The sequence below is a fragment of the Corvus kubaryi genome, unplaced genomic scaffold, assembly GCF_017639235.1.
Source record: "Corvus kubaryi isolate FWS band 111438036 unplaced genomic scaffold, C.kubaryi_AGA036_p1.0 137, whole genome shotgun sequence".
NCBI classification, from domain to species: domain Eukaryota; kingdom Metazoa; phylum Chordata; class Aves; order Passeriformes; family Corvidae; genus Corvus; species Corvus kubaryi.
In genome coordinates this window covers 7,676,628-7,690,149 of record NW_024580671.1, presented here as the reverse complement: position 1 = coordinate 7,690,149, position 13,522 = coordinate 7,676,628, and the positions used below count along the sequence as shown (strand labels likewise).

Sequence of the window (13,522 nt, the reverse complement as noted above, 5' to 3'; positions counted from 1 at the left end):
CATAGTAAAAGCATAACTATGTTTGGATATTGCCATGTGTATTCTTTCTTAGTTGTATAGCATTATTACTTAAGCAGTGGTGGGGAACTTACTCTGTCCACTTATCAGCTAAGGAGCTGGTTAAACACAAACCAAAATGTTAGGAGCACAAGGGGAATGCTGATTAGTATCTTTGCTATGTTCTTAGAGCAATTGTGGATTAATGTAGCATATGTAGTATTAATTATGTAATAAAAAGAACCATAATATGGACAAATATTGTTCCATAAACCGAGGAAAGAGAGCTAACAAAATATAAATAGAAAAAAAAAATGCTCATTTACCTCCCTGTCTCTGAGAAATATCCTCTCATCTTCCATTTTCTCAGGTCCTTTGAGTGTTTTCTTGTTATGCCTTTCATCTTTACTATACCTGAAACATTGCGCCTGTATCAGTGCTTCTACCAGAAACAGCTTTGTGTTGCTACCCAGGGAGTAGATGTGGTTCATCTGGACTGACCTAAATGTCTCTATATCAGCTATAACAATGATGAAGGGAACAGGCTCCAGGAAAGAAAGGTACCAGTGTATTAGACACAGAGGAAATGGAATTAACAGGAATGAGATGAAAAAATGAAGAGTCCTTAGTGGATCACAGAACTGTGTGTGAACACTGCCAGATATTGATTTAACTATTTTTTTTAGCTGATCAAGCAGGGACTTGAAAATACTTGTTCTTGCAGAAGAGTGAGAAAGCGCGGGGTGCTCCTTCTCTTGAAATGCACACTGGAGGAGAGGGCAGCTCTATGACACCAATAGCTCTTGTCCTTTGATGTGCATAAGGACAGTCCTTAACCCCAGCAGCATGAGAGAGGACAGTGCTGTGCTGGGTGCTGCTTCTCCACAGGAACAGGCAGAGGGGCTGCCTCTGTGAGTGACCTGGAGAAAGCCTGCCTGCCTTGGGCACATGATGGAACAGTGCCTTTGCTCTGTTTACTAGCCCAGCCCTTGTGCTGTTCTCTCCCTGTTGCAATAGGGGTTTTTTTTTTCTGTAAAAGGCACTAGAAAGTCATGTTTCTTTTGTCTTTTTCATTTTTAGAGGCTTTTCTGATTGTTGCATTTTTAAAAAAATCAGAATAGGAAATACTCTTCAAATCTCTTCCAGTACATATCTGTGCTGGTGTCTGCAGCAAGATTTTGCTGCTAGCAAAGGCTGCAGAAATGCCAGATATAATTTAGGACTTTATTTCCCAAACCATTTCTTCTATTTGCAAGAAGTTCTTCTCACTGGGAAACTTCCAGGACCCTCTGGTGTGCAGTATATGGGCAACTTTCAGTGTTAGAATTTGCAGAATACTAAAGAAGACAAAATTAGTGTATTGTATCATTGCTTCCTGTGTGGTGGCAGCAATAGATAGAAGTTAGGCTGAAAGAGAAAAGTTGCTGTTGTATTTTATTGTCACTGCAGAATGTGCCACTTTCCTCATCTTATTTGCTAACACTAACTCTCAGGAGTTGCTAGATACCCAATCTAGTTAATTGACTCACATTAATTAAATCAATTTCATGCTGAGGAAAGGAGCATGTACTTGAGGGCAGCGCTGTGTTTTAATAGAGAGTGAAGTCTTCAGGAGGTGAAGAGGAGAATAAGGACAGCAGTGGTTGTGGGGAGCTGCTTAACATGCAGTGGGTAGGAGAGGAAATGTGGCACGTCAGGGTGGAGGTGTGAGCGGGAGTGGAAGCATTAAAGTTGTCTAGCTGGAATAGGTAAATATGGTGTACCAGGGAAATGGAAAAGGCGTTTGAAGTGGGGGCTTTAGTGAGGGAAAGAGCAGACTGGGGAAGGCCCAGACAGCATTTGGTAGAGACAAATTTTATGGGAGGGGTGAGGGTGGATAAATGTCATATTTTGTTGGCTTTGGAAAAATCAGAGATGTGAGTTCCCTGTTGTAGGTCAGAGGATAAAAATTCTAACATGCTCTATTTTTTATGTCTTCTTTTTCCTGCTTTTTAAAGTTGCTGATAATAGGTTTCTTTTCTTATCCCTTTGTATGAGCCTTCACGCTCAATAGCAGAATCTTAGGTTTTATGGAGAAAATACTTTGGTGGGGGACTCTTAGGGAAGTTTACTGAGGAGACAGAAACAATCATAGGAATAATATTTTAATCTTGCTTAAACAAGTATTCAGAGTATTCACAGTATTCAGAGGAAAAATCAGAACTGAACACTGGAATATGCTGAAAAATGTTTGGTACTAAGTCTCTGAGAACATACTGGAGGTTTGTAAACATAGCTGAAGTGCTACTCTCTTATTCCTGTGGATCCTTCTCAGCCCATAACACATCCTTGTGCTCCAATCAGAGAAATCTCAGATCTGTGCTCTAATTAAGGGGTTATGTTTATGGGTAAAGGATGACACAAAGATGGGGTTTGCATGATCAGCACCGTGTGTGCAATTCTGCAAGGATGTGTGCACCGGTGCAAGGCAGAACAGAGGATGTTGGAGAGATTAAGAGCCTTTATTTCAGGCAGCTGTTAGGACAAACACTTAACACTGCTTAAGCCAAGCTTCTTTGTATCCATCTTTGATTCAGCACCCAAAGTTGCTTGTCACTTATGAAAATGAAGCCTTTTGTGTTTTAGTGTGAAAGGTACTGTTAGGCAGGAAGGAGACAGCCTGTGCTGACAAAGAATTTGTAGTATTTGTTCTTTACCCACATCATTTTTCTAAATTTGGTAAGGTACACTGCTAGCACTGACACTGAAATGAGTCAGTTTTAGATAGCTTCATAATATTAATAGCCACCTCATTTTTAATTTATTTTTGGATGAAATATTTAGCTAATATTACACAGAACTTAAGAAAGTTTAGTAATGAGATAATTATATTTTTTGTGTTATTATCTGACAGTGCTTCTTTTTTTTTCCCTCAAATTTGGTAATTTGATTCAAATTTACTCATTTAAATTACCTTGTGTCTACCCTTAAAAAACCAAAGGATAATGAAGTTCATAGATAGGATGGCCAAAGACATACAGCTATTTTCTAACAGAATATGCAGCCTGTCATCTTAAGGCAGACTCACAGCGCACAGCCACACGTGAGCTCTTTCATGCTAGGGCTGCTGCTACAGCAATGAATCTTTTTTTATGTCTGGAACTTTGTGTTGTTGTTACATTGGTAAGGGCATTATATTTTGCATAAGACTCCTGGAAAATGTAAATTTTTTTCCTTTTTCTGCTCTAGGATTTACTTATTGCTGAAAATTATTCCAAAGATTCTTGTGAAATCCAGAAGGAGTTAGGACTATGGCAGAGTAAAGGAAAACCACAAAATCTACATCTTTAATACATTGCTATTAAACATGTTAATCACTGTTATGACTATGGATGAATTATAGTGTCAATTATTGTTTTAAAATACATGCCTCTAAAATTCATTCCAGTGATCCTGTACTGACATTGAAAATATTTTCTCTCTATATCTTTGTATTTAGGTCCTTGTACAGAAAAAAACCTAAACAATCCATGATCCATCCTAAAATAGTTGCTCTTAGAAGCAGCTATCAACCCTTCATTTAGAGTGTACCAATATGATTGCCTTTTTTAATATGTTTCTAAATGAAAGCATATATAAGACAAATATATTAAATTAGCAGATGTATTGAGGCAGACCTGCAAATAAAGAAGCTTACCATCAGAAGCAAGTCATCCTAGATGTGCTAGACTCTTTCAAGACTAGAATATAATCTTCTTAGTCACTCATGCAATTTTAAATATTTCTCCAAACTATAAAGATTATTCATAATTTCCTTTGTGTGTGCAGCTAAGTATAATTTTTGTTCAAAATTATTGTAGCTTCACAATACCAAATACCTTCCAGATTGCAGTCTTGTCTTCCCTCTGAAATATATGTATCAGCTGTATTCAATTGCCCATCCAATCAAAGCCTCAGACAAAGTAGATAAATTTTCGTAGTTAAGAGGCGAGACTGCTCTACAAATTGATTTCTGTTCATCCATGAGACATCTGCTAAGTTCACTTCTATTAAAAATTTGAAATACTCTTCAAAATCTTGACACCTCAGGTGTGGAGGCCATTCAGAGCCACCAGGTGTTGAAGCCATTATCTGCCTGGCAGCACCTATCAAGACCTGACCCTGTTGTTTTGGATGGTAGGTTGGTCTGACTGAAAAATTTAAACATGTCCATAGTTGAGGCATTAGGGAGAAAGAAGAGAAGAATTCTTACAAAAAAGCTCAGATAGGTTTTGACAGTGTTTGGTTTAGATGGTAACAAGAAGACAATAATTTCTGAGTAATAGCGTGTGCCTCACTTGGAATTTTGTTACTTGCTTACACAATACTGTGTGCGTGTTATATTGCACCCTACCTTCACTATATCTGGACTCTTGAATGAAAAAATTACTGTCTCTATTACAGCAAGATAGAGCTCCTTAAAGACAATGCTGGAACACTGTATTTAATTCACAGAGCCCACCAAAGTCCACCAAAATTTTGTAAAGGAGCAGGTAACTCCTCTGCCCAGTGTAGTGCAGAATAATCTTAGAATAAGCATTTCCACAATCTTTTTCTTCCAGTCTTTTTCCAGTTGCTCATGTAGTCAGTGTTATTAATTTCTCTGTCTTTCTTTTTTGCCTTAGCTTACCTTTTTATTGTTGACCAGTCTGTTGGTCTTGGGTGAGATCCCCTCTAACGCCGGAATCCCAATGTCAGCCCCATTTCTTTTCCTCATTTTGATTAAATCCAGCAAACTATTCATCCTATAATTAATGTGATGTGTGTCACACTTACTGTGCCCTGCTGTTTCATTTCTGCACTGCATACAATGTTGCAGTCAGAAGTTGTCTATCTGCAGGATTTGTGAAAGTCCTGTCCACTTCAGACACCAGAACCTTCTCCTGTTAATACAACTAAAGTACTGTCCTTTGTGGTTTCAAGTCAGCTGACTGCAGCTTGTTCCTTGATGAAAAAGTCTAATGTTGTCTGCTTTTTCATCCCCCTTGTAGAGGAATCCAACTTAATCAGTTGTCTTTCCCAGTGTTACTCACCTGTTTCTCACTGTTGCTTGTATTAAACTTTTTGTTCTCACTCTGAACACAGGAATTAAGATCACACTGGGCATATGCAGATGACCAATGAATACCTCAAGCTGTGTTCAGGGGATCTCAGTTATTTCAAATTGTTCTTTTTTATCCATTTTTCATTTTTTATTTGTCTTTGCTACAAAGTTAGTGAAATCTTCCCTTCCTATCTGCCTCTTCCATGCTCACAGGGTACAAGGAATTCCCTGTCTCAGTGTAGGAAGTGTAATAACTGGGAAAGAGGGAATAACATCTTCCTTTGTTGTTTTATGCCTCTAGGCACAGCCTACAATCACTTTACTAGCATGTATTAAATCTAATGAAATCTCTGTGTTCTTCAGTCTTGTGAGAATGATATTCACAACATGAATATATTGTCAGCTCCTTATCCATTAAACAGAACTAGCACTCCTGTAGAACTGCGCTTAATAAAAGTGTGTGATTTCCTGTGATACCCACATGAGCTTCCTGAATTACTCCTTACTGAATGAGATACTATACATTATAATAATCTGGAAAAATCTCTATGATGCGTTTAAATTATCTTTCCCAACACAATCTTTCTAGCAAGTGTGGCTTACGAAACTGTATCCTGCTGAGTTCTGCTTCTTGTATAATTTTTTTCTTTAGTAGGAAGCTCTGAAGCTGTTCTGCTGTTCAGCAACTTTCACTCATTTTCCACTGACCATCTTATATGTACTTGTGCTCTCAGCCCAGGATTAAATGCTTCCAGGTATCTCTGCAACAAGGCTTGTGATTTTATAGATTAGTTGAATACACTTGCAGGTTTTCTGTTAACAATTTATCTTTGAACCTTCAATATCTTAACATTCAAAATTCACTGAAAGCAAAGGCTTTCTTTTGGCTTGTGTTGTGGTTCAACCTCAGCCAGCATCTAAGCCCTATGCAGCCACTCGCTCACTCCCTGCGTTGTGATGGGGGAGAGAATTGGAAAAGTGAGAAAACTCATTGCTTGAGACAAAGCTTAAAAGGGAAAGCAAAAGGTGTGTGCACAAGCAAAGCAAAACAAGGATTTTAGTCACCACTTTCCATGGGCAGGGAGGTTTTCAGCAATCCCCAGGAAAGCCAGGCTGCATCATGCTTAACAGTTACTGGGGAAGACAAACATTACAAAATCCCCTCTTCCTCCTTCTTCCCCAGCTTTATATATGGAGCATGAAGTCACATGGTATGGAGCATTCCTTGGGTCACTTGGGGTCTTTTGTGTTGGCTGTGCCTCCTCCCAGCTTCTTGTGCACCCCAAGCCTCCTTGCTGGTAGGGTAGGGTGAGAGGCAGGAAAGGCCTTGGTGCTGTGTAAGCACTGCTCAGCAATAGCTAAAACATCCCTGTGTTATCAAAACTGTTTTCAGCAAAAGTCAAAAAAATAGCTCCATACCAGCTACTAGGAAGTAGTAGCCCAAACCTTGCTAATCTTGCTAACAGAAACTGTACTTGTCTTGGCAAGAAAAGTGAGAGATCTCTACTGTCTGCCTTCTATGCTGATTTAATATCCAAACATCACACAATCCTTAGATCATGTTATCAGCTTTCTATACCTTTTAATTTATAATAAGCACTAAGGTCATTAGCCAGAAACATCTGCAGCCATGCATCTAAATTCTTCTTTTACTTGCCACTATTTGTATATTTTTCTGGAGATCAGCCAGGTATTCAACCGAAGTAAAAGTACAAATATTTAAATCTTAGTTTTTGTTCTGTAAGATTTATTTGCTTTCAAAAGGTCAGATTTTCTCATTACTTTGCTTTTGTGGTTTTCTTGTCTCTGAAATCCAAGCAACGTAAGTTAATGCAGATGATTCATAGCAATATATTCCCTCAATAAGAAATGCCAATGTCCTAACCTGTTCAGGGAATCATCAGTGTTTGCAAGGGCCACACTGGGAAAGTGTTCTCTTCTCAGACTCAGTGCTGCGCAGCTGAGCATATGTGTCTATGTACATGAGATTTCAGCATTTCCATCTGGAGAGAGCTGTGAATGGCAAACTAATGCCAAGGCATCCTTGCTCCCTGTTTCTCATCTTCAGCCACTCTGAATGTACCAGGTTGTTATCTTTAACTGAAGAGACAGAGTTGGGATTTCGGGTATTAAATTCTGGTGGTTAAAATAAGGAGGTAGGTGTCTAAACCAGTCAGTTTTACTCTTGGATTTTCTTTTTTATGCTTTTTACTCTTAAACTATTTTTATGCCTCACTTTATCTCAGTGTTAAATAGCTTTAATAATATCCCTCCCTGATATGAGGTCTTAGATTGTTATGTTCTCAAAATACTTCACAAAGATTAGTAAGCGTTACCAATGAACAAGAAATGGATTCCCATCCCACAGAAATTCTCAACATATCAAAACATTTTCCTGCACTGAATCAGGACAAAAATCAAAGCAAAAATTGGGGAAAAATTGGTTTAGAGCACTCATTTCAATTCTGTGATTTAACTATCTCACATTTCAGTTTCAGTCATTTTAATTTCTCCCTGCAATTTATTGAATCAGCAAACTGAAAGTTCTTATTTAAAACAGTAGTTATAATATGTTGCAACAGTGCCTTTTTTATATTTGAAAATCTGTGCTGAAGCCTTCTTTTTCTTACAAGCAGCTTGTTTTGAAAATTTGCCTTTTTCACTTAGAAATGAAAAAGTTTCATAGGGAAACTCAGGTTTAATTATGGAAGGACTCTTTGTCAACATTGAGTGGTTGGAGAGGCCCATTTAGTTGCTTGCACATGTGACTGGTGACATTCAAGGTGCCATCCAAGGTGCCATCAGGTATCTTACTTTGCCTTGTGCTGCCACTACACAGGCGAGAGCATCCTTAGGTGCTCTGCCATATCTTACAGACCGTGGTAGATGTCTCAAATATCCGATGACAGCTCATTTGCCATCACGTTGAACAACTGAATTTATCCCAGAGAAACTGAGTCATGGAAGAGTGATGGTTGGGATTTCACCAATGCCAGCTGATGGGTACATGATTTCTGTTCTTCCAGCCTGAGATAATTTACAATTTCATTTCTCAGCCTACTGAGCTATTTGAAAGTACATACAGCTTTTGGTGTTAAGCTTTCCTGAAAGTAATTCTGTAGAAGCTTCACAGTGGGAGAGATTAGGAAAAAAAAGCAGATGGCAAATCATTTGCCTCAACTGACTTGATTGATTTTGTGTGATGCCACTGAATATACAGCCTGTATATCCTCCTCTGATATCATGTTCTACCTACAGTGAAACTTGTTTTCCTGTGTGCTGATCACATTTGAGTAGAAGGCTTTATCTCCTAAAGTCTCTTCCCACCTAAATCATTCTATGATTCAAGTTCATGATTGCCACTACACTTTAAAATAATTATCCTTATTATATCCTGCTAAGAGGCAAATCACTTAATCTGCTTTTGTGCAAAGCATTTTAATTTTGTCCCTCATTCTTCTGTTGTTAGATGTACTAAAAACCAGTAATTTTTTTTCCTTAAATCTGTACATTGTTCTATGCTTCTGTCTTGCCATGGTGGTTTTCCTCCTTTGATTTCCTGGCTAAGTATATAATCAAAGACTATTATAGATGTCTTCTGTATCTAGATGTATGTACCTTTTTGTAATTTAACTGAGTTTTTATGTGGTCTTTGAGGTCCAGCTTCCTCCTTAAAGATTCCTAAAGAAATTAATCTGTACCAGGATAAGAGAATTGTTTATAAATACAAGCAAAAATTGAAAAATTAGATGGTTGAATTTCTTACTGGAGGGTGATAGCCCATGAGATTCTTGAGAAACCTGTGCTGATTTTTTTCCTATTCAGCTGTGTGATAAAGGGTGTGGAAGAGTGAGGTGTCAGGACTTTTCTGGTAATAGGAGTTCTGTCAGTGTAGTAAAAACAAGTATTACTTACCAAGATGACAGAAATATTCCTTAGTGCTAGTTGACATGGCAGTAAAAAGACAGATGAAGCTAAATGTTGATAATGAGGTGATACATGTAGGGAAACCAGTTCAAACTCAGATACTCTGTATCTGAAGAAACTATTTTCTCTCAGGAAAGAGATCTTGGACCTGTGGTAGGTAATGTTCTGTAAATACCACGTTGCTGTCCAGACATGGTCAAGCAAATAAATAGAACAGTAGGGATTAGTAGAAAAGAAGCATTTTAAAAAGTATGAAGAGTGTAGAAGAGAAAAGAATTATGCTACTTTTGATCCATGGTAGACATGCCTTCAAAGCACTGAAGCCAGGCTTGGTTTTTTAACCTGAAATAGTAGGTAGAAAAAATACAGAGGTGGACAGTAAGAGGGATTAAGTACAGTTGCTGTGTAAAGAACAGCAGGATAGATTAGAAATCTTTAACCCAGGGGTTTGTGAAAGCAGAATAAAAGAGGCATGTGGTTGTTCACTTTCTCTGCCATTCACGTGTAGGTAAGCTGGATTCTAGAGTGGTACTTTAGTTACAGATGTTCTGTCACTTTATGTGAAGCAATCACATTGCTTGTATGCTCCTTATAATGCAGGATAATAAGCCTCTGAATATTGAGCAGATACCTTCATTGTTCTGTGAGTAATGACTAGGAATAGCTCAACTTCTTTGTTTAGTTTTGAATCCAGGGGAGAAGGGAGAAATGTCACTGGAAGAATGTGGTATTCATTGCCAGCAGTGTGTGGAAGCCTGGTACATTATGGTTATTGGCAAGATGAATCTTGAATATGTATGGATTTACATCCCAGCAAAAACATTTCACATTTCATTAATGCGAAAAAGTAGTTGAAAAGGTGTGCAAAATCTGAAACGCCAGGAGCCCTACCTTTTCTTTTTTTATTACCTGAGATCTTTATTTAGTAAGCAGAGGAAATAAACTACTGCCCTTTTTCTGGCTTTGCATAGCTCCTTGCAAGCCAACTAATTGTTCCACTGAAAACCCCATGTTACTACAATATTAGTATTCATCAGAGCCAAAAGTGTGAGGCATCATGTTTGTTTAATGTTTTACAGTCTCAGGATTTGCCCTGATCAAAGGAATCTCAGTTCCTTTTTGCTGAAAATCAAGTTGTAACCAAGTAATCATCACAAATATGATAATTTTCCAAGTGAGGTAAAGTATACTAATACTGCCTAACTAGTCATTATGTAATGCTCAAGACAAAAAAAATCTATATAATCCACACAGAGCATAATTAGCTTGCTTCTTGTATTACATTAGCTAGCTTCTATTACATTAGCTACCTTGGCCAATGCAGGGTTCTGATACTTTACAAAAGAAGTCCTTCTGATTATTCTTTAAGCTGAATGAACACGCTTCAGTATTATGCACTGATATGGTGCTACAAAAAAACCCACCAGTGCATTCCCTTTAACTGTGCATTATCCTGTCAACCTAAGTTTAACTATTTCACATGAACAGTTTCTCACTTGTAAATCAGCAATAAAAGGTTTATTTGTACTCCTTTTCAACAAGATTCCCCTTTCATTACATCTCTTGAAGATTGAACAATATAATGTTCAGCACAGTTCATGTTAACATGTCTGTTCTAGTTTTAGGTGTCTCTCTTCCTCAGCTCCAGAGATGTTTTTTTTAAAATTCCTGAAATAGTCCTTAGTTTTTCCACAATAAGAGGTTTGCCTTTAGCTCCCCATCAAAGTAATCAGGTTTGATTCTGGAGGGACATTATGTGGGCCACCTCTGCAGCTGAGCAGCATCTCAGGCAGACTGAGCACACAGTTCATTAGCACCATTTCACCCAGGGGCTGAGTGTGCTATCTGTACAGGCATCTGAGTCCTGCAGACATAATCTTGACAGTAAGAGGACTAAATGGGTTGTTTCAAGTCTTGCTGCCCTGGTCACTGGGCCCTCAAGGCTAGATTCTTATTGTCACTGGAACTGGCTTGTCACAGCAGGCAGCACATGGCCAGGTGGAATGGGATGCTTTTTTCTCTGATCAGGTACATACTGAGAGCACACTGGTGATGCTCTCAACATATAAAGAATAAATAAAAGGTCTGCACTACTCTCAGACAAAGCAGGAAGAAAGCAGCCAAGTGGGCCCCCTTTTTCCTCTTTGCTTTGTAAAGTAGAAGACTCCTGATAGAAAAGTGCAAGAAAAGTTTGCTTCTCTCTGGTCACACCTGGAGAACACAGTCCACACAGATCATTCAGAGACAATGAATGGAAGATGTCTGCTTGGAAGGTGAGCCGGATGCATCCCCCTCATGTACACAGAAGTTAGCTACAGCTTCTTCTGAAACAGCAGCAGAAGTTTCTCTGAGAATGAAGAAGAACAGAAGGAGAAAACAGATAAATGGAGAAAACAGCAGCAGTAAAGTAGGAAAAATCTGTTTTTTCTAGATGTTTACTAAAAGGACACCTGTGGCTCATCTGAGACACCACTAACTTAGAAGGTGAGATTTGGAGGTTCTGGAAAGTGCCAAGAATGTCAGGACATCTCTTATATTGGGGAGATAAAAGTTAAATTTGCCAGTACTAATATTCCCAACTAAATCCCATATGTTTTCTGGTGAGTAGCTTTTGTGACACTTGTTCTACAGCTACATCATCTTTCAGAGAAGGATTTGACTTCACTTCAGTAGGATTTACCTTAATTGGAGGCAATATAAAATATTATAAGTTAGTATAAAATTGTTCTCTGTATAGATATTACAATGTACAGAATACCTTTCTGTGAAGTTCCTTCTCAAAATGACAAGTGTCCATATATATGTTCATACATGAATATTTGTGGATGGGTATATATGTGCTTAAATCACCTACATAGGCAGCTCACGGTATCTTTTATTTTGCAGTTTAGCTTTTTCAGTAGGAGTTGAAGGGTCATAAAAACACCATGCAAATACAGTTTTAAATTTTTTTTTTCACATACCAATGTTCCTGTTCTTTCAAATAATGTACAAACTCTATGCTAAATTTTGCCTAATTTTTCTCAATCACAGTTTGCCAGCATCTTTTTCATTCTGGAGAACCAAGTATTTAGAACTGGGTATGTTTCTAAAGGTGATGTATTTCCTAGAAGGTTTTTTGGACAGACCCTAAAACACTGGTGAGTGTCTAGTAAGGTATAAGGTATTTAGAAGAGTAGTGAATATAATTTGGTGCATCACTTCATAGCATCTCCTGACTGCCGTCACCTGTTGAACCCAGGAGTTGCTGCTGCTGTAGCTAAAGCAGCAGGACGCAGTACACACTTGAATCTCATTACTCCAGTTCACAGTCCAGAATATTAGTTAAGCCAAAAATGAAGGTAACCTTGTGTGAAGACCCCAGATTGGGAACTGGAGAAGATAATCCACCAATGGACATCCTTTTCCACTGGCTGTGCTGTGGAGTGTGATAATGTCCAGCATGAGGAGTCGGCAGACTGATAAAGCCAATAGCATCTTCAAATGACACAGCTTAATTATCCAAAAAGTCTCTGCCAGAGCATGTGCTTAGTGACCTTATCTTCTGTGGAGGAGTAGAGCTAATTATTTTCCCAATGTGTCATGGTACCAACATTCAGAGAACCTAAAATCACATGGAACCTTTTTTCTTCTCTCATATGGCAATAAATGCCAGTTTCCTTTCTAGTGTCACTCATCGCTCTTTCAGCTATATGGTTGTCCAAGTATCTCCCCATCTTTGCTGAAGCGCTGCTGTATGGACAAGTGTTTTCTTGCACATGATTCTGTTCTGGGCAGTACATATTCCTGTGTGTGCTGAGGGCTCTTTGCAAATGGGTGGGTAGCTGTGAGCCAAGTGTGGTGGCAGGGCAGGGGTCTGTCCCTCCTCCAGCCTCCAAGTCAGGCCAGCAAGGCAACCCTTGGAAGCCAGCCCATGTGGACTGTGGCTCTGGAACATTTGGATAGTGTTTGTAATTCAGTGGAGCAGGCTTCTGGGTACATGGAAAGGAGCAAACCTAATTTTTAATTCAGTACCATAGGCTAGTTCTGCAATGCTGTGTACCAGCAGGAGAGAACTGGCCCTCACTCATCTTTGCATCATTTTAATGCAATCAGTCTAAAGTGATATTCTCACTTGGTATCAAAGCAGTACTATACAGTGATATCTGAGTTTGGGCCAGTCTCTTGCCATGCTGCCTTGCTTAACTGCACACATACTCCCATTGACCACCTACCTAAGGACCAGCAAAGGGACCATGTGTACCATTACTGAGTACTTCCTCTTTACTGGTTTACAAAATGACATGGCAGGCCTGTGAGGGAAGTGCTACTTTTGAGAGTTCAGGAATAGAGGTGATGATAAAGACATGAAGAAAATCATCCTTTCCATCTGTCCCTAAAAGTATTCACTTCATACAGTCAATTTCTGTTTATTGAGATAAAGATGTTATTTATAACATTTACTTCAAAATAGAAACAATTTGTAATACCCTATAGGGAAGTTGGGGTCTGATTATATCAGTGCATCACCAAACCCACATGTAGCATGTTTTGTCT

The 13,522-nt window shown here is 38.7% G+C and overlaps 1 protein-coding gene across 1 annotated transcript in view; it reads left to right on the top strand.

Annotated features, from left to right (window-relative positions):
- The window catches only part of TRHDE (thyrotropin releasing hormone degrading enzyme), a 208,797-nt gene that overhangs the window by 138,260 nt on the left and 57,015 nt on the right, over nucleotides 1–13,522 (top strand). The window lies entirely within an intron of this gene.